Source organism: Mauremys reevesii, linkage group 5, assembly GCF_016161935.1.
Source record: "Mauremys reevesii isolate NIE-2019 linkage group 5, ASM1616193v1, whole genome shotgun sequence".
NCBI classification, from domain to species: Eukaryota; Metazoa; Chordata; order Testudines; family Geoemydidae; genus Mauremys; species Mauremys reevesii.
The window spans coordinates 37,880,045-37,902,443 of NC_052627.1; the positions used below are offsets into that span (position 1 = coordinate 37,880,045).

At 39.3% G+C, this 22,399-nt stretch overlaps 1 long non-coding RNA gene across 1 annotated transcript in view; it reads left to right on the top strand.

Moving 5' to 3' along the window:
- The first annotated feature begins 15,039 nt into the window (after nucleotides 1-15,039).
- Nucleotides 15,040-22,399, top strand: part of LOC120405514 — a 39,215-nt gene continuing 31,855 nt past the window's right edge. The window contains exon 1 of the long non-coding RNA XR_005598633.1: nucleotides 15,040-15,132. This is a non-coding gene — a long non-coding RNA (uncharacterized LOC120405514). The remainder of the gene's footprint in view (nucleotides 15,133-22,399) is intronic.

The following is a 22,399-nucleotide window of genomic DNA, read 5'->3' on the forward strand; positions in this document are numbered from 1 at the left end:
TCTTATTCATGTTGGACAGATTTCAGTGGGAGCACTCAGGGTATAAGGTGCCACCCAACATGAGTAGAAGTGTCAAAATCTGGCTCTGAATAATGTCAGACTTCAGCAAAAGAACATGCTGCAACAGTGGGGGTGATGTGGAAGGTCATTATTGCAATTACTAATGTTCTCAGTATTGGGAATCTTTTGCAAACCTTCTAATACTGACTCTAGAAGACACTAGAAATCAGAAAAAAAAAACCCTAAAAAGCTATTGTTAGCCTCTACTCATTGATTTTTGTTGCACTCTTCAATTTGGTTTCATTTATGGGTTCACACTTTAGGTTTCACTTATCTGAGACTGCCTAAAATGAAATGCACAGGGCTTGGTTTTGTGAGGGGAAGAGGCCACTTATATAGAAGCACATTCCACAGTCTCAGACCAGCACCCCAAGAAAGTTTTGTCTCCTGCACAGATTAGTGTTACCCTTCTTGCAGGGAGTTCCATTTTGCAAGAGGAGCAAAGTTGTTGACCAACGTCTTCACCATGGAGTTTTAGACCATCTTCTTTAGATATCCTGGACCCAGACCATGAAATGCCTTAAGGCTAAGGACTGAGACATTGAACTTAATTTCAGATTCTCTGGGAAGTCTATGTAAAGAGTAGAGGATGGGTCTGATGTCATGCTGTGTGTCATACGCATAGCCAACACTTGAGTCCCAGTTGTCTGCCTGGTTCACTTAGTGGCTGCATGTAGATTTTACAAAAACCTATATAATCTCCTCTAGCCACGTTCTTTGAAAACTTAGTGAGACTGAGGACCTGTCCCAAAGTCCATGACACTCTTTCCATTGGCTTCAGTGGGCTTTAGATTAGGTTCTAAAACTTAAAAAAAATTTACTTGTATAATCAAGGACTGAAGTTTCATAACTGTAAACCAAGTTTGTGGATGCAGATTAATTAATAGATGTTAATCATGAGTAAGATCCTATAGTCCTTACTCAGATTTTATTCAGCTTTTAGTCTGTCAAAAATTCAAAAGCCATTGAAGAGAATGGAAGTTGGTTTAAAAAAAAAAGGATTTAAGACTTTGTACCAGTTTCTTGTTTAACGAACAAAAATATTGATTTTATTGCTACAACAGTCGTAGGCAGGTATGCTAGCAAAAAATTAGATGTATAATGACACTAGTTATATTCTTTCACACACAACATTTGAAATCATGGGTTTCGTGTTTTCAGTTCATTTTTGTTGTCCTTGTGAGCTCTCTCTTACTACATTAGGGAACCCCACTGCACATGGTGTTGTTCAAAATAAAATAAAACAAAATTACATTATTACAGAGACAGTCCATGCCCCCCAAATCTGAGTATAAATAGAAACAAGATGTAACAGGCTACTGTAGAACATAGCAGGGTCAGGAGAGAGAAGTGAGAAGACCAGGATGACAGTAAAAGGAACACAGCGTGTATGTGTAATTCTCTTACTATAAAATCAAGCAACATAAGAGAACGAACCTATTACCGTGAGACTACTCATGGTATATTTCAAAATATTGTAACATTGTTTTATTGATGATCCCTAGTAATATATACATAATTATTATGCACCAGTGAATTGTATAAGCACCAGATCTTATGATATTTTGATTAAGGATATTGTATCTAGCTTCAGGCAAGAAAGTACAGAGATTTTGTGAGAAACAATTCAGCCCACAATGTCAAACTGGCAAAAAAATATGATATTGAACAACTTGGAGCATAGCAAAAAGGTGAAACTGGTTTGCTGAAGAAACAGCAGGAATTGTTTTGGTCACTAAAGTACAATAAAATAAGTAGCATGTTACTTGTTGGGTCAGTTGCCTATTCAGACTTCTGTCAGGGGTGTTTATAAATCTTATGCATACTGTACAATTTACGATCATTCTAGTAAGGTTTTTTTGTTTTGTTTTAAAACCAGTTATTCTAGATGAACTGTAGAGGAATAGGATAGCATTTTGATTGCTGTAATCATACATACCATACTTAAAGTTGCTCAAGTGTTCTTCATCTCCTAATTTTCTGTTATCAGTGGCATTTACGACCCACTTCTCTCACTCTTCAAATCATAGCTTTTGAAACAATGCTATTTGTGAGAGACCATCAGCAGCTTTCTAACTGAGGATGGTCAGCACTACTACTTGTGGAAGGCAGTCATGTTGATTTTATTATGGGTTTCCCTCTGAGCCTTCCCTCCTCTGCACATTCACAGTTGTGCTAAACTGTTAAGGCTGAATTTAAATTTGGAATTTCAAAGGTATCTATGGGCTTTAGGCACCTGGTTCCCTTAGGCAGCTAAATGCCACTGAATTTTAAACTTTCTCAAGCTCCTTTGACAATCCCAGCCTAAACTATTAATTGTGTGTTTTTTATACATTTCTGCTGAATACCCAAGACCACATTGGCCAGTGTAACTAAATCAGCCATACAGAATTTGCAAATGTGACATTCAAATAATTGGTTATCTTTTCAGTGCATCAACTGTATTGATAAAAATGTTAAATAACTTTCTGAAGAACATCTTTAAAAATGATGATTTCTGTAGACTTATTTGTTATTTTTTTAACTAAAATTCAAGACTAGGCAAAATACCACATCTTTTAGAGGTTACTGATTTACAATATATTGAACCATCGATAGGCCTCTTCTGGTAATCATTTGTCACTGATATGGTCAGCTTATAACAAACACTCTGACATTTGTTTATGACCCAAGCACCTCTTGATGCCCACTGGCACAGGTTACAAAGGGTTATAGGGATCCCCTGGATTCACCAAAAGGCGTATTATAAGGAAAGTCTCTACTGTGTTCAGTGGATTGGGATTTGGCACTACAGAGGGACCCTAGGAGGACTTGGGCATCGGTGCGTGCCTATCACTAACCTGTACAGAAAAAGTGTGGATCAGGGAGGCCTAGAAAAGTACTGTTTGTTGCTAGAGCTTGGTGAAGTCAGGGAGCAGATTCTCAGCAGGCACAGACCAGACTTCCTCGCACGAAGAGCAGATGGCAGTGAGGTGCTTCACAACCCTGTGTAGCTGTTTTAATGAAAACCATATATTACTGAGTCTCTCTCTTAGTGTGACTCAGATGAGGCTGTATATTTAATATCAAATTTGCTTATTGGTCATAATATGGTAATAATTTATTTTAGAGCTACAGAATATGTTACTTTTACTTCATAGGGGTTGTGCTAGCATTCTATTATATTTCAGTTCTGATGGGTCTGCATCCCACTTTGTTTGAATTCCAAGCTCATATCCATCCAAACTTTCATACAGGCAATGTCAAATTTCACAAGGGCTTTAAAGGAAGATATAAATCTCATACTTACTTGAAAGTTGTTTGCCACAGGTTATAAAACTTTGTGCAATCTTTCACACACCTTTCTGAGTTTTGAAATTGAACTCTGATTGTTTATAACCATCCTGTCTTACCTTGACCTTCTTTGAATCTGCATTTTGCTATTATTGTTTCTTGCCTTAAATGCTAATACACTGAGAACTCAAATACTCAGTGGAGAAGCCTGTTTCCATTGAAGTTAATGGCTTCATTAGGATTTCATTCCCTCAGTATCTAGAGATTCAGATCCAAATATCACACAGGGTTCTGCTTAGAATCTTGATTTGGTTCCAGCCCATCTCTAATAGAAATATTAATTCTGGGTATTATATTTGATATATTGCAAACTACTCACAGAATGTCTTTGAAGAGATTCTCCTGTCTGGTTTTTCTCCAGAGTCAGGCCAAGTGAAGTAAAAGTGACAATCCTGTTTACTGATCTTATGGAATTGGGATGCCAAGTCCTATTTTGGTGATGTCAGAGTCAGTTTCTGCTAAGACAATAATGAAACCCAAAACCAAACTAGCTTTACCAGGCTCAGGTTTCCTTACAAGCATTTCTCACACTGTTATTACCATTTTTTATTATTACATGCATTTCTAAAGTGTCCATTTCTGTAGTGTCTAGGGACTTTATTACTATATTTTCCCATCCATTAAGTGAAGGTATACAACATATGAACAATGACGATACGTTTTTGATGGGTGAGGTATACTTTTTCTGCATAAAATGGTTGCCTTCCTCAAAGGCAATTACACTGACTGGTGGGAAGAATATACATAGTTTAAAAAAAATTCCAATGAAGAAACTGCAACACAGGGCTCTCCCCCTTCCCCCCACCCCCTTATTTAAAGGCTCTTTTGTTTGGGCTTGAACTGGAAGGAAATTTAAGTTTCTTTTTAAAAACATGCTCCGAACACATCTGAAAATGGAGGTACTCCTGATTAAACAACCTCCCCTCACTCTCCATCTCCCCTCTGAGACTCAGCTTAGATGTAGCAAATTTTTTGACAACCACAAAGTTCTTAAGGGTTAGAGTCACAAAGGACTTAGGCACCTAAAGTTGTCGTTAGGTGCCTATAGGGTGACCAGATGTTCCGATTTTACAGGGACAGTCCCGATATTTGGGGTTTTGTCTTATATATGTGCCTATTTACCCATCCCACCCCCCCCCCATCCTGATTTTTCACACTTTCAATCTGGTCACCCTATAGGCACCTAACGACAACTTTAGGGGCCTCGATCCCAGAATCAGGTTCTGGGATTCACAAGGCCCTTATTCAGTTGTTGCCTAAACGCTCTGCACCTAAATGTTTTCTGTGTTTAAAAAAATAAAATTTTCCAGGTGAGCATATATACTGCAGCCACATGTTAGGTGTCCCTAAGCCCCATAGCAATGCACTGAATGAAGAGAAGATAAGTGGAGGAATGCCTAACTCATCAGTGGGGCCCTATCCAGTGAGCACTCTATATCAGGCCCCAATAGATGAGCTTACACAAAATAGCTGGGAGGGGAGGGAAGGAGGACAGTGCTTAGGATACTCACATAAGACTGAGAGACTCCTGGTTCAATTCCACCCTCCAATGGATTTGAACTGATATCTGCTACACCTCAGATAACTGTTCTAACCACTGGGTTGTGGGATATTGTGGACTGCCGCAGTCATTGGCACAAGGATCCTGCATTTCCCACATCCTACGTGAATGCTCCAACCACCAGGCTACATCATCTATGCTTTCTATGCTTTCTCTCTCCTGGCTCTAAATAATGACTCCATGCAGGGGAAACTTGAACTGAGTGTCTCTCATATCCTAGATGAGTGTCCTAACTGTTATAAGGGAGGGTCTATTCCTCCCCACTCCAGCCACTTACTAAAACAGCATAGGTGCTAAAACCGAGAGAATTTTCAGCTGAGAATCCCAAACAGAGGAAGGTGCCTCCCCTGCAGCCTGGACTTAGGTGCCTATTTCTTAGGAGGGGCTTAGCACTTAGTTTGGCATTGCACACTGGCTAGCTTGGAGCCACCTAGCATGCTGTCTTTTTGTGAATCCCAGTCTAAGGCACCTATCTCCCTCCATGCAACGTATAGTATCCTAGGCACCAAACTCATTCTGTGTGAATCCCAGTAATTTTCTAGGCACATAAAAACTAGGATTTCTCATGCTGAGCATCACCAAACCAAATTTTTTTTGTGAATTTAGCCCTAAGTGATGATGGGAGCACTATTAGTTTATTATTATAGACATTTGTATTGACATAAGACTATTACTTTTATGGAATGCTGTCATAGTGATGGCCAGTGCTGCTGATAGGAATTATCCGTTTGACCTTCTCTGACCTTTTAAAATGTGGCATTTCTGTGCAGTTAATAAAAGTATTGTTCCTCATCAGCAACAGATGTGCCTCCCAGTTTCAAAAGAAATGTCAAGCAATCATACTTCTCATCTTGCCAAGGCCCAAATGTGGGATGTAATATGTGACAGACTCAGAACGAGGGACACACAGACAATTATTCATGCAACAAACTTTAAATGCTATGAGCTTTCTTCCTTTAGCATATAGAACTTTCTGTAGCATCAGCTTTAGGAGGTTTTTTTATTTCAATTTACAGAATTTTCAACAATTAAATTTAATCCCCCCGCCCCAGTTTGTGTGGCTTATAGGTTACTTTCTGACAAAATGAGTGATGCTACTCTAAATGAGTGCCATTTGAAAGGTATGCAGCCAATGAGCTCCTAGCATGGACGAGGGGATGCCAGGATTTCCCAGCATGGCTCAGTGGCCTGAGATACCTGGTGAAAAGTGTAGGTGAGGCGCCAGTCCCGGTGCAGAGAAGCAAATTTTTCCCCAGCACCAGGGAATCTGGGCCAGGGGCTGCAGTGAGGGGAGGGGAGTTATGGGAAGGGAATAATGCAGGGGGAGAGGTAGGTGGCTCAGGTAGAGAACAAGGACCACCAGCCTCTAGCCATAGGGGAGGCCACCTTGTCCCTGCCTGGGGACAACCCCCACACTCCCAGTCAGTGAGCGAGTGAGCGAGCAGGACTGGTAACGTTGGATCCCTGCAGGTGGAAGGTGGAGTCCTGGATGAGCAGAGCAGAGACCCCGAAACCAGGCCACTAGGAGGGTGATGAGCCTCCAGCCGCAAGGGAAGCCACCCCGATGCCTAACAGCCACTGCTTCAGGATGGCCCTTGTACTCCCCCAGATGAGTGAGCAAGTGGGTCCATGACAGCAGAGCTGCAGAGGGCTCTGTGCACACCCACAGGGCCAGTGACAGTGGGTCCCTGCAGGCACAGTGTATGGGGAAAGCTGCGGTCCTCATGGGCCAGGGCTGTGAGGAGAAGGACAAGTCCTTGGCTGTGGGGAAATTCACCCCACTGTTGAAGAGCTCATGCCCAGGGACAGCCCCCATTCTACCAGCTATAAGTGAGTGAGCAGGGCTATTTGGCAGGGCTGCAGAGGCTTCTTTGCATGGCCCTGGAGCCTGTGACACTTGATCTCTGCAGGTGCTAGGTTTGTGGGAGGCTCTGCTTGCCAATTTATCAATAGATAGCAGCTATCATTGATTTCGGTGTCAGGTGAAATCCACCATTATCAATGACTAATAATTTAAATCAAATCCTGCCAAGCTTAAGTATAGACAAACTTTTAGAGAAACAGCAGATGTATGCTTATTGAAAATCATCATCACGTTACGTTCAGCAGCATGAAAACGTACCCCCAGAAAATTTTCATGGGCCCTAGTTGGAAAATGAATTTATATAAATATATAGCACAATAAGTAAGCAGAATTTCTAGCTGAATGTTTAGCTCCATCCTATTTTTATTTTCACATAATTCTTTTGAAAAGTCACAATTCCTTGCAGCTTCTTAAAGCAAATTGTTTTTAACATCCAGCTGTCCTTTATATATACATCAGGTATGGATGGATAGAATAATACATTGAATGAGCTAGTGAGGTCAACATGTCAGCTAAAAGTATTCAGAAAATCATGTTATTTATACTCTTAGTGTATCAGAGTGGGTGGGAACTTGAGGGTTAGACAAAGAAATGGAAGTATGCTAGCTTGGTGGTGGGAAGGAGGCAGCTCACTCCTCCTTAGGTAGCCAAGAGTCTGGTAGTTTTGTAGATTCAGGCCTGGCTAGATAGTGGTAGCATATACAGTGTGTTGTTCTTGTATACTTAATAGGGCCAGAGTAGTAGCAACTGGGTAACTGGTACCAGCAGCAAATGGAGGTCTAAGTTCACTTGTCCTTACTTGAATTTTATCCAGGTGATTGAAGGCAGCATCCAACAGTGAAAAGCTCTTTCATAGTCATTTTCTGAGAAATGTATGAAACTGCCTTTCCACATGCAGCAGCACTTCAGGAAAATGAGCAGTGGGACAGGGGTCCTCTCAGTACCTATGCTAATGTCCATAAGCCTGAAAGGGAATGGCCAAGCTCCAAGATTTAAGACTGGGACCAGATCACTAGGCCAGTGCTCAGGTGCCCAGCAGATCAGTGTGACTTTGGTGTAGAAGTCAGAAAAAGGAGGCAAATTTTATCTGAATAATAAGGCCATCTGTGAATAACTTACACCCAAATCCAAAGAGCGGGAAGTCTGCCCTGCCCTAGTATTCAGCATTCATGATAGGCAGATGGGTGCAGAAGAAGGGGTTTGACTCAGATCTGTTAATCTGATAATATGGTGAGTTTAACTTCATGTTGGAATTCTGACTGGGTTTGTTAATTGTTTTGTACTGAATATTGTCATTTGAATTACTGTGAAGGACTGAACCTAAACAACTGGTCCTATAAAATCTGAGTGAAATTTACTTTTACGCACAGGGCCTGCAAAATCCCATTTTGAGAACTCCAGTTGTGCATAGGCCTTTTGCTTGCCCTCTATATGGGGTAGAGCTTCTCCTTCAGTGAAGGCAATTAACATAATGGCTCGTTAACAAATTACTTTTCTTGCATGAACCAATTTTAAAACCACATCTAATTTTACTTCTAAGCTGAAAAATAATTTCAGTGGTAGGATAGATATAACTGATGCCATTCTACTAATTTCTGTGTAAAAGAAATGATTTACACATGCACAAATTTTAAAATGGTCAGTTAAGTCAATTTTTACCAATATCCTTTTCGTAGTGAATAATGCAAGACAACATCTTCATATTCCCCAGGAAAGTGGGTGGCTATGAAGTGCATGCATAGATTTCTACACTGTACAGATGTAGTAAAAAAAGAGGAGGATAATAACCTCTCTCTGCCATTAGAAAGCCTGCATAAAGATACCATCAGCATTTTGCTCAGTATGATAAAAAAATGCATTAAATCCTCAGCATTAATGGAGAGTGAAAGTGAAACAGCAGAATAAAGCATCCATAAAGAGGGGAATTAGCCAAAATTAACAGCACAATAACTTATAAAGCCTCAGGAGTCTGCTTCTCCCAACAAAAGACAATCTTTTACCTCCTAGCACCTTGGTCCCACCCAGAAAACAAAAGGTAATTACATTCTGGGATGAATTAAATGTTAACTTTCTGCAATTTCACCCTTAAAAATTAACGGTAACATATTTGAACTTTGACCTCTCAAACACGCAGACCCAGGGAGTAATCAGAATTGCTTTTACACTGCATAGTCGACATACACTTTATGCAAGGTTTATGTCCCTGAGTTAAAAGATGAAAGCACCATTCACAAGTGTCAATATGAAATGGAACCCAAACTAAGTTTCTGCAGACTGTGCTGTCAGCTTTTAACTCATACAAACAAAACATCCTGACAGTGAAATATATTACTCTGTGCAATGGTCTCCAAAGGCAAGAGATGGAAGCACCAGCACGTGGCAAATCAAGAAATAGATAGGTCTATATACTGTAGGGAAGAGTCATGCAGTGGCACAGGGTGGCGTAAGTGATTTAATAGGTCTTTTCCTTCCCTAAGATGTGTCAAATTCACATCTGGCTTAAGTAAGCACAAGTCTATTGACTGTGACCCTATTAGCTCTAATTAGAATATTTTTGTTAAGACAACCCTGCCATCAAATATGAGAGAATACCACAGTTTTAAAGAAATATCAAGTTATAGACTACTTAGACTAAAACAGACTGGTGACTTAGGCGTCTAGTAAATGAAAGATGTCTCAATAAGCCAGAATGCAAATCCTCATGTCTCAATCTACATTTACCCTTCAGAGTTTCTCAGGAGAATTCTGCTGCATCCTTTTTCTGACTGAAGCAGAAAAAACAAGAAGAGCCTTTGTGGATGAAATGCAAAAGGTCAGAGGTGCATAATAAGAAATGCTGAAAAAAAAGTAGCAATATATTTCAGAGTGCTACAAATCCCAGATAAAAAAGATCTCTGTGTGTGGTTTTGGTGGGTGTTAAGAGGGCTATGAAGTGCTTTTTTAGAAGAACAGTTCCTATTATCCACATATCTGACAAGAAAATTTGTGTTTTTATGCGATATTTTTAAATCAGACAAATTAAACATTAGTATAGTTTATATTTGGGCACAATGCAGAGATAGAAACAGTTCCTGAGGTCAATGTAGTTCAACAGCAGCCCCAAACCAGCCAGTGTAATTTTGTTTTAATTCAAAATATGTTTTGGCATCACTTGCTTATCTGCCAGCCCTCTGGCTGAGAGTCAGGACTGTAAAATAATATAAAGAAGCAACTACTGGCTCCTAGCATGCTTTTTTTTCTTCAACGGCCTCCAGCTATTTTCTGTCACCTGAAATAACTTCTCCACAACACAAGAAAAAACCTAACCAATTCAAAGAGAGAGAGAAGAGCAACAAAAATAAATAAATAACAGTTCCAATGCTTTATCTGAAATTCTGACTTTTTGGAATGCATCATTTCCACCACTACAGCATTTGAAGTATATGTTAAAAAATAGTCTGCTGTAGCCTCTGTGTTTGCATCCCACAAATGGGAAACACATGAGAAAATATGGGCAGAATTCTTTTTCCTTTGAGCCCCTTCATAAGATTTTCAAGACTCTGACTACAATATGCTAAAAACATTCCCTCACTTTTGTTTGATTGACCATTCATCATTGCTTTGTCCTAATGCAATAATGTGACAAATTCATCACGTCACAGAATGCAAAAGAATATAAATGCTTCTGTACAATTGCTGCATGTTTAATAAAATCTACAGTGCATACAGTATGTTATGAATGTGCATGAACATGAATAGCAAGAATATTAAAGAGCAAAAGTATTTATGTTAGTAACATGGAATTGAGAGGATCTGAATGATATGCTAGACAGTCCCTTATGATCATCAGTGAACGGCATAAATATAGGAAGGCAACAAATAGAGTTGAAGGCTAGTGCTGGGCTGGAAGAGATAGTAAGAGCTTTGCATTCTGACCCAAATATGAATTCATTTGAAAATGTTCCTTTCCTTAAAAATCTTAGAGGCCCTATAGGAAACTTGTACCCATCTAAAGCATTCTACATCTGGTTCCTACCACAATGCATGGAGCCATTGTGAAAACTTCCAACAGCTGGCCAGTACCGGTGTTACCTACCAAAGAATTTATATTCACTAAGTTCCATCAGTCAATGGGAGAGGATTCAACTTTTGATTGAAAAAAATGGGTATCTTAAGGCAGTGTCTACCTTGGAACTGCAGCCTTCTCCCTTCTTAGCAGAATGAAATTAAAAATATATAAATTTGAGCCTCCATTGACTCAGTGAAATCCCACAAAATATATAGTTACCTATGGAAGAAATATATATTTTTAATTTTAGTGGTTTTTCGGTGACCTAGTTTCTGGAGAACTTCAGAGACTGGGAAAACTCCATTCAAGATTCTTAGTGAATGGGTTAGGACCCTTATTATAACCATAGATGTTTAATGTGATTTTTTTTTCTTGGAATCTGCAATCATGCCAGATTTGTTAGACCCTAGGCCTCACATAGTTGTGGGGCTGTGATGGATGGAGAGTGCACTTGGGTAACTGACTGCTATATCCAAGAGGTAGGTGTGAAGTTGTTAGAGGTAGTTGTACAGGAAAGTAAGTTATGATTCTTGTGCAGATGAATTGGGAGCTACAACTTGTGTCAGCAAAGTAAATTGCCCCAGTATAAATGGAGGCTGCTCTTTTCATGATTTGGCTCAACTATATAGTGCTGCAAAATAAAATATTTAACTGCATGCAAAAGATTCAGGAAGGAATATCGAAGTTTCATTGTGGCAAAAAAAAATGGGATTGGAAAATAGGAACTTTATAGATTTTTTTTAAAATATAGAACCTGTTTTTTAAAAAAACAGTATTTTTTAAACTTGGATTATAGATGGGACTCTTGGGATTTACATTCAAATATAAGGGAGACATGCAAGCCTTCAGATTTCATTAACACTTTCTTTATTATTGTGCCTTGAGGAGCTATAAATAACACAGGGCTAATTTGTGAATCTAGCATGTTCCAGCAAATGTGTGTAGTTTAATCAGGGCACCTACTGACTTTTGGTAATTGGTTTACAGATTTGTTATATGATTTCATGATTATTAACTTACAAGGAAAAAAATTTACCCTGTGTTACACTCATGGAACCCTATTGGTCTCATCTGTGTGGTGAACAGGTCTAATTCAGGATAGAATTTAACCCAATGAGTGTGAAACTCCAAGATTGTTCTAGTTCAAAGAGCTAATAGTTACATAATGACTAACTGCATTCCCTTTAACAGCCTTTTAATTCATGTCATCTGTTTTTGGTTAGGGCTTCCTTTTTTCTTTTTCTTTTTTTTACTTCTCAGACGTGTGTTTTTGTTAGGTCAGGAGTACAAGTTTATTTTGGTGATTTTTTTTCATGGCTAAAAAAAAAAAAGCCTGTGTGTCTTCCAATAACTTTTCAAATTATTATTAATCAATTGTAAATTCATTATATATTCCTGCAGAAAAAAATTAATTGAAAATTACTTTATTGGCTGAATTTCACTTGATTTTTTGGAAGAAGAAATTTTAGTGTTTGGCATAATAGAGACTTTTTCAGCAAGAAGGGGCTTTCGTATTTTTCTAAATGAAGTTCTTTCAGATTGTAGAAAGGAATACTTGAGTTGGACTGCTACCATTTTTCTGAGACTACCAACAGCTAGAATCAATAACTCTGGAGAGGTGTGTTCATATATCAAAGGTGATAACTCAAACATAAGGCTGACAATTTAAAAGTACATAGTAAGGGTGAATCCTGGCCCCACTGAAGTCAATGGTTGTCTTACCATTGATTTCAGTAGGGCCAGTATATCACCCTAATTGGTTTTCTGTTGAATATTTTTAGCACAAATTTTCAGTTATGAGGGGATAGTGACATCTTCTATCGCTGCAGAAGATGTGTGTTTTGTGGCGAGAACTCCCTGTGACAGCTTTACACATTTGATCCTCTTCCTCCATGAGTACTGTCCTATGACCTTATGGACAGAGTCTGTACTGGCAGCTCATCTTCATTCAACTGCATTCAACTGGAGGGAGGATGTGGTAGTTTGCACAGCCCAAGTGGAACTACCAACCTATGATTCAACCTTAACACTCTAAAAATATCCATCAGTCGTATGCATGAGACTCATTTTAATGCTTGTTCCAGCACTGGGATTAACAGGTACTGCTACAATGGGCTATGATAGCCATAGGAGTTGGTAGGCCTTCTAAGGTCAAGCAAGGCCTATGTCCCAATCTGCAGTGAGTATCCATTCAATGTACAACATATCATGTGGCTCCTTTTTTAAGGGCAGTCTGTGTAACTATAATCAGTTATATGGAATCCAGAAAAAAAAGCAAATATTACACATATAGAATGTACTATAGTGCTGACAACACCACATTGGTCAGTAAGCATTTACAGACACAAAATAGCTAGTATATTAGATTTAATGGCCCTTTTCCTTATCTGCCAGTAGTGCTAATGTGTAACCTCACATGCCTTTTGTATAAGTATGGATGTCATCCCACAGATCTCTGGCCACTTTGAAAAAATCATTTTATTTATTGGCCTTTCTAACATACCCATCAAGCATAATACCTGATTACTGGTGCATCTGAATGTGTTCTTTGAAATGACCAGCAAAATCCACAAGAATGCAAAGCCATGGATTGTCAGGCCATGCCCACAGATGATCCAACCAAACTATCAAAAGTACTTTTTGAGCAGTTTCTTTCATATGCACTCTACTGCCACATACAATATTTGTCACTTGAAATGTGGTGAAATAATAACTTGAAGACCCCATCAGGTGTAGCCAGACCAAGCCTCTGACCTGGATTAATAAAATATTAACTCTTCTAATTTTCCTTAATTCTCTTCCTGCAGCACCTGATTCAATACTGGAGACAATGAGATCTACTAGTGCATATTTTAGATATAAAACTTACAAAACTGTGTTTTGCACTCCTCCCTTAAAGAAGATGTCATAGCATACATTTAAAAAAAACCAACCACCTCAGATATAATCTATAAAATGTGTGCTTAGCAATGATAATAGGAATAACCATTAATTAACAGAAATAACCAATCTTAATTACTACGAGGTTCATATACTGGATTACCCATTTACATGACTTGTCTGAAGAATAAAGTTGGCAAATTGGTTCACATGTGAGCACCTGCTTGTTAGCAGCTAAACTTGGGCAAGCAGTTCACAATGAACAACAATTATATGGCCTATCTGCTCTGTAGCAACGCCTTCTGGTAAAGCATGGCATAGCTGGTACTTTCGGCCTCAGTTTCCCTCCCCAGTGCTGTTCTTCTCAGCATACAGCTATTAGTCTGTCAGACGTATGGTTTAACCTTCCAGCCAAGAAATAAACTTAACCTCTTCCAGGACACCAAGACTCCAACTAAAGAGTCCCAAACAAACAGAGGTTCCTCTGCCCTTTAGAACTGTTCTTCATTCACCCTCAATTTGGAAGCAGTCAATTAATTATGGTACGGGTGTGGCTGGCCCTATCTTCATTAAAGGGCTAGTGACCCTGTGACAACACCACATGCCATTTCTCATTCATGACAATGGCGTGTTTACACGTTTGCTATTCAGAATTGCTTGAATGTTTTGTTCAAATGTGTTCCAGCTTATTGTTAGTTCATGAACTGTTCTCTGTGAACAGTGATGTGAGAATTTGATATTTTTCACTTGATATTTGAGTTGTGGTGTTGGTCATGGTATTTAAAGCTCATCCTCCTAAAACTGATCTTGTTTTATAATTGACTTTTTTGACTTGGTGTTTATTTTCTGCAAATACTCCTGCCAGCAAATCTTAACTTGCATGATTGTTTGCCAAAAAAAAGTGAGAACACTGAAACAAAATTCTAACTATAATTCATTAAAATGTCAGTGAATAATTTCTTTGCACCATTCTACTATCAATGGATGGCCCATAAGCAACATACAACCATATAGTGATAGGGTGAGCTTTTGAACAGCAAAATACCTGTCCTTACATATCATAACAGCTGTTCACAAATGGCATGTTGCTCTCATTTAATGCTATCAGCACGAACCATTCTTGCATTAGTTGTGGCCTTAATCATGCAGTTCCTTAGCAAGTAATTCCATGAAGAGTTGCAGGTGGGAATGTAACTGCTAGTCATTAGTCCTATTAGTCATTGATTGCATGCACCTGTGGCAAACTTGTATATAAAACTCACCTGTGCTAGCTCTTAACAGCTGCTATTACTGCTGTTATCACAATGTATACAGCTCTCATTATTGCTGGCTCCTGTACTATTATCTCATGCTATTCTATTTATGGTGGCTGTCTCATCTTTACAGGTATGATATGAGTTCTGCATAGCCATTGGTTGTACAGTAGACATTTATGTATGTAGCACATTTCTAATGGTAGGGATGAGCAAACAGGATTGATAACAGTACCTGTTGGTTTAAAGTATGTATCAGATAGCTCTTATTTCAAGCACATGAACTGCATTGTAGTACCATTAAGAATATTGGTGCTATTAGGGAAGAACACAAGTTCTTGTCATGTGTATTCACCACGTGGAGGCGTATACAGATTTTATCACCATTTGCAACTATTCAGCTTGTAAGCAAAGCCCTGTTACAAGGTACTATCTAAAAATATGATGCTGTTAGGAACTTGCACTGTTGCTTCAGGAATGTGCAGTTTCTTGTGATAGATGAAACTGTCTCCCCAAAATGCATATATCAAAATGTGTAATATTTTTGCATTGGCAGACATGCCATTTTGGCCCAGTGTGATCTTGTCATGTTCATTTTGGGGACATTATGACATGAAAGGTACACTTTGCTGCTTGTATATTGTCAAAAGATGTGTGTGCATTTAGGCACTGGATCACTCCAGAGCGGGGCCAAGGCAGAGGTTGGTATGTACCTACCATGTGGTGATTTCAACAATTCCTTGATGCTATCTTGTAATATTTTACTTCAAACTTTCCACTAACAGTACTGAGCTAGTGAAAATTATGGATGATTTCTTTGCATATGCAATTTGCTAACATCCTGGGTGCCATCAACTAGCCACCAGCTGGATTGGAGGTGGAGAGGAGTCAGAAATTGAAAGTGTATCCCAACATAAATGTGCAAGCAACCTGCAATTAATGATGTAGCAACCCATAGTGGATACCCTCATGCAATATCTGGGATGAGAGCATGATTCCTGCACATTTTATGTATCTCTCTGCAGTTACAAATATTTGGTTATTGGGTGGAACAGTATCAGCTAATTTGACCAGTGGCATCAATATTAATCTTGGAGAGTTGATTGCTAGGTACAGGTATTACAATATTTCTCTACTGACAGATGTTACTCCTTTCGGATCATGTGCTTTTTACAGTGCCAGCAGTATTGCTAGGTGCTTTGTGTGAGAGGACTGCTCCTTACTGTGTGTATATTACTAAGGCTATTTAAGTTGCTTTGCTGCATCAGGGGAAATTTCCAGTACAGTGCTTGCCTTCCAGCACTACAGGATGGACAGCTTAGTTAGGCAGCCTTAATAGTATCTCACTTGTCAGAAATACTGTGTACCATCTTGGCAAGTGGATTGTATGTTAGCTAGACACCTGTACAAACTCCTTCTTTAGATTGTAAAGGGTGTTGAACATGAGCATAGGCCCCAGTTGTGCAAACACTTTTGCCCATGGATGCCTAACTTGAGTTCAATCCAGTGATTTTAACTGAACTGCTCAAACCGGTGCATAAACATTTGCAGGATCAGGCTCATAGAACGCATGTGACATTATACATCTTTTTACCCTGGGCATTCAGTTCCCAACACCACACTTTTTCTTTTGAGTCAGGAAGATCAAATTGCTGATGTCTATTGTCAAATCAGTCTGCTTTTTGCTTAAGAAAAAGGTAGCAAATACTTGTTAAGGCAAATTTGGCTAGGTTTGATTTATGTGCACATTTCCCCTGGTACACTCTCTTATGGTGAACTCATGCCGTCATTAGTGCCATGGAGTTGTGCTAATTTCTGCCATGTGATGCCATGACACAAGAGCATTTTGTAGCAACTAATGGTAATATTTCCATGTTTTTAGTGGACATGATGTTAATCATAAGGACAGACTTTCACATAAAGTAGATTAAACAACATTGCTTTTGTTCAAAAATGATTTTTCTATTAGGTGAATCTTAACGAGGCATGTTTTCTTGATCCATTGTGACACTACACCCCATATTCATCCTAGTAATACCTTGTTTCTCAAACTGGGGTCGCCGCTTGTATAGGGAAGGCCCCGGGTGGGCCAGGCCGTTTTATTTACCTGCCCCGATTACCTGTCCAGCTGATCATGGCTCCCACTGGCTGCAGTTCACCACTGCAGGCCAATGGGAGCTGCTGGAAGCAGCGGCCAGTATGTCTCTCCACCCACACCACTTCCAGCAGCTCCCGTTGGCCCAGAGCAGTGAACTGCCGTCAGTGGGAGCCGCGATCGGCCGGACCTGCAGACAGTGCAGGTAAACAAACCGGCCCGGCCTGCCTGGATCCTTCCCTACAAAAGTGGCGACCCCAGTTTGAGAAACACTGTAGTAATATGATTTGATTATGGTATAATTGTGATGAATTTTGTACAAGATGGGTTGTGTAAGATGTCACTGGAAAAGTTATGATTTGCTTAATATGAATATCCTACTTGTATGCATGTATTTTGTATCTGTAGTTATGAATATTGACTATGTATCTGTATTTCAAATGTAGTTAAACCTGGGCAACACCCACTAGACAAAATGCTTCCAGTCTAGATATATGGCTGTGATGGGTCTAATCAAGGTAATGTGTCATTAGGAAAAACAATGGGCTTTAGGAGAAGCTTATCCTCCACCCGGTGAGCCTTCCTGAGAACGCTGCAGACAGCCTGTAAATAATGGCTGTTATGACTCAGCAAGGTATACAAGGGCATGTAACCAGGCTACATGACACAGAACTCAATCTTGGATACCAGTATTTTTCCTCAAACTGAGTTTGGGACAAAGGGTTCCCACTATATGCTAAAGCTATATAAGGCAGAAAGTGATATCATTGGTTATTCTTCACTCCCCTCACAAGAAAACACCTGAGGAATAAAGACTGAACTGGGGGAAGTGGTGGACCCAGGCTAAAGGGATTTTTAGCCTGTATATGAAAACCTGGGGCTCCCAAGCTGCACTTGCGTTGCAGTTTGGGCCTTGAGAATCTGCAAATCTGCTTGTATCATCAGCCAGGGTGAGAATTTACTAATTCACATCCTATCTTTCTAGTATTTTAGGCTTAGTTTGTGTTTTTTGTTTATTTACTAGGTAATCTGTTTTGATCTGTTTCCTGTCACTCAAAATCCCTTGTTTTTTTGTAATTAATAAACTTATTTTATGTTTTAATCTAAACCAGTAAGTTTGGAGTGAAGTTCCCTTGAGCTAAGATTCCCAAGACAGAGGCTGTTGCATTTCCTCTCCACATTGAGGGGAGGCGAACTCTATGAGCTTATGCTGTACAGTTCCCTGTGCGGCACACAATGGTATAATTTTGGGTTTATATTCTGCGGCGGGAGAATCTCTGGGGAACTGGGGGTTATCTTGGCTGTAGCCTCTCTGTTGTTGGTTCATGCAGTGGCTGGTCAGAGAGCCTGCATGTAAATGCAGCTGGGTGTGTCCCTGCCTGTGTGAATGCTGGTGAAAGTGTAGGACTGGGAATGGGTCTGTAGCTTGTCACAGCAGCACAGTGTGAGAGAGAGCCCAGACTAGTGAGTCAGAAGGCTCAGTGGTACCTAGGGTGACCAGACAGGAAGTGTGAAAAATCGGGACGGGGTGGGGGGTAATAGGTTCCTATGTTTAAAAAAAAAACCCAAAATCGGGACTGTCCCTATAAAATCGGGACATCTGGTCACCCTAGTGGTACCCCAGTTCCAGGTGGCATGACAGGAGGAACCCATCAACTATTATTGAATGGACTGATATAGAAATCAAAACCCCTTAAATACATTAAAATGCAGGTAGACAAGAGTTTTCAAAACTTCCCTTACATGCATCTCAAACATCTTGAAACATAATTTAATTATGGTGACAGGTAATGAATATAGTGTCCTGAACCACAAAATGCTAAAGCCTACCCACAGGATTAGTATTATCTAAATAATGTACCTTCCATGAGCTTCCTTGTTCTGTCATCCAACTGAGCTAATAAAACAACATATAACTTATTGAGACTGGGATATTTCAAGGGGCTAAAGGGAGTTAGGCACTCAACTCCATTGACTTTGGTCCCACTAAAAATTCCAGCCTTAAAGAAGTTTCTCATTTATCAAATATTTTCAAACCACTAATGTTGCAAAAAGTCAGAGACACTCAGATGCCATGCAGATGAGCACCATAGAAATGCCTATAGAAAGTACAAATAAAAGGGACTGTTTTGCAAAATACCAACCATAATTCTCTTGTAGTAAAAGACAAAGTTCTCATTTAATTCAGTGGAAGCAGGATTTATGCCGAAGTGGAAATTTCCATCTTTTCCATCTTTTCTGTGCTGCACCTCCAAGAGAGAATCCTGATGTAACTTAGGTTATTTTATTGTGTCCATTAAAAGAGTCAGGTATTAATCAGATTTATCTTTGTCAAAAATAGTTGTAAATAAGGCGTAACAAGAAGCACCATGTTGAAAATGAAGGTGGTAGAGAAGTATAGCAAGATGAGAAGCCACAGTGGTTCTCAAACTTTCTAAAGATACTTCAGAATAATTGAAACATTTTGACAGAACAGAATAAGTATGGGCACCAATGATTGATCCCTGTTTCTTCAGAAAAAAAATGAAGCCATATTTCCACTAGGGGGTTCAGACATTGATATATTTACCACAGAAAAAACAGCACTGATACTCAACCATTTGCAGCACTAAAAATGTTGCCTGTTGCAAGAATTTACAACTATAATGCAAGATTCATAGCCTTTCTCTTTATTTATTGGAAAATATCTTGCAGCTGAGTAAAGATATAAATATAAAATTAAATTAGAAAAATTACTTTGAAGTAATGCTACCTTAACTTTATAGTGTTGTTTTATAAGTTTAAGGCTGAAATGCTGGGCTGAGATGGATACCCTTTTATTAGCACATCCACTATGTCCAATGTTGCAGCATATCTGATATGTAAAATCACAAATTATTCTGATCCTGGTGTTGTACATAAGCAAAACAGGACAGCAATTTAGATAAAAAATGCATCTTTGAATTTAAATTTCTGTAGATATGAATTGCAGTATCCATGTTATATGCTACCTTAAAGCCATTTCTGTAGTGTGATTTCCTTTTTACTTTACTATAATATGAAAGGGGGGAAGGACATGTAAGTATCTTAAAAAATACAATGCTGAACTACCACAATCTGTCATGTAAACATATATTCAGAAAATTTTAGAAACTGGTATTGCTGCCTGTACGTGATAAATGACAAACATTTAAACAATTTACAAAATACATGTAATGCTATAGTACATATGTGGAAAAGTTAATGCCAGTACATAAAAGCTATAATGATTGTAGCAAGGATACGACTATTTAAAACAAATTAAAGACTGAACATTCAGAGTTCTTAATGTTCAGATATGAACAACTTCAGAGTTATTGTTTTAATACCAAAAAGATGTACTCTGCAGATTCTAAACCTTTTTTAATAATGAGAGTAAAAAAAAAACAAGTTAATGACTTCTTAGCACTTTTACAAAATGCTAAAACTTGTTTTGTACGTTTAAATCTATTAGTGTTTTTAATATTTCTCAATGAGATAGGAGTGCCAAAAACTAGTTGAGGAGTAACAGGAAAATATTATGTGGATATTTTCATTCTTTTAATTCAAAATTTAAAATATTTTTACTAACTGAAAAATAGGGAAAATTCTTCATAAAAATCATCAGTTGTTTTCAAAATCTCAAATAAAGACTATGAAGCCAACATTTAAAGTTGCAGCAAATGAGGTTTGCTTTTTAAAAACATGGTATGGGAATTAATTCAAGTTCTTCTTATACCTATCTCCAGTACTATCTGCTTTAATAGCAATTTTGCCCACTGAGGCCACAATGGTTCTTCTGTGGTGTGTGGGGGTGTGTGTGTGTTTTTGCTGCTGTTGTTTTTGTGGGGTTTTTTTTTGGGGGGGGGTTAATGGAGAAATTAATCTTATGGTTGTCCAGAAATCTGCTGGGTGAAACTACAAAGGTATGTGTAATCTAAATGTTGTAATGTAGTTTGATTAAATTTGTGAGATCGATACATTTGAGAGCATAGGAAAGAAAAGACACAGATGCCAGCCATGCTTTTCCACGGTTTTGGATGTGTTAACTAGTGTTCTGTACTCAAAGGTGCCAAGTGTACCTTTGTGGATCTGAGCCTATAAGTCCCATTTTTAGGTGCCACTGTGATCCACAAAATTCCCACTTGTCTGCCACCTAACCTTGCAGGTGTGTAAGTTTTCACAGTTAAAACTTCCTAGCTATCTATGTTTCTGCCTCTGGGCATGGGTACTGCTGTCTCATGCTAAGCTTCTGAATGCTGATTTCTCACTTAAGCCCCAGAGCGATCTGGTGGAAGATAGAAGTTCCCCCAGCTGTCTCAACCAGGGGGCCCAGTCCAGTAGGAATACTCGGAGGCTGCTAACCATTTTGGGTCCCATTCAAAATCTGGCTGGAGATGATTTTGGTGCCCCCCTTAAACTTTAGTCCAGTGGTTATAGCAGTCACCCTGGGTGTGGGAGACCTAGATTCAATTCTCCCTTCAGGTGGTGAGGGGGAAGAGAGAGACAGGATTTGAACAGGGGTCTACAACACCGCTCAGGAGAATGCTCAAACTAATGAGATATGGGGAAGCTTTCTGTCTTCCCCGTTGAAGCTATTTCACTATCAATAAAGATTAAAATAGTCAAGAAGAGAAAGAGAGAGTGACTCTCTAGCCTGGTGGTTAGGGCCCCCATGTATTTAGGAGGTGGAAGACCCAGTATCCAGGCCCCTTGCTCTGAGAATTTATGTATACAAAGTGGAACAGCTTCAACAGGAGAGTGAGAAAATCCTACATCAGAATATCCCATAGTTCAGTGATTAGTGCACTCGCCTGACAGTGGTAGGAGAAAGGATTTGATCAGCTGTCTTCTCCCACCCCTGCCTTGGGGAGGAATTTAACCTGAGTGTCTCACATGCCAGGTGAGTGCTCTAACTCCTACGTTAAAAGCTATGAGGTGGGAAGTGGCACCACCTTTTCTGGTCATTTTATGTGAAGTGAGGCAGGTGCCTAACTCATTCTCTCAATAAATAGCTTAGAGTTAGGCACCTAAGCCACCTTCTGATGCCAAGAGAGGGGTTCCTGGTTGGGCACTGCAAGCACTCCCTAAATCCTAGACTTAGGCACCTACCTATGTGAAATAGGTGGGGCTTTAGACACCCTCTGTGTCCTCTGCATCTCCTATTGTCTAACTCAAGAGGCTCCCTACCTAGCAAGGTGGCTTTTATGGATTGCATTCTTAGTACCTCTCTCACCATTCTTTGTATAAGAGTCTCACTCTGGCTTTGTGGATTCCATTGTTTCTGTGATTTTTTTTTAAAGGTGCC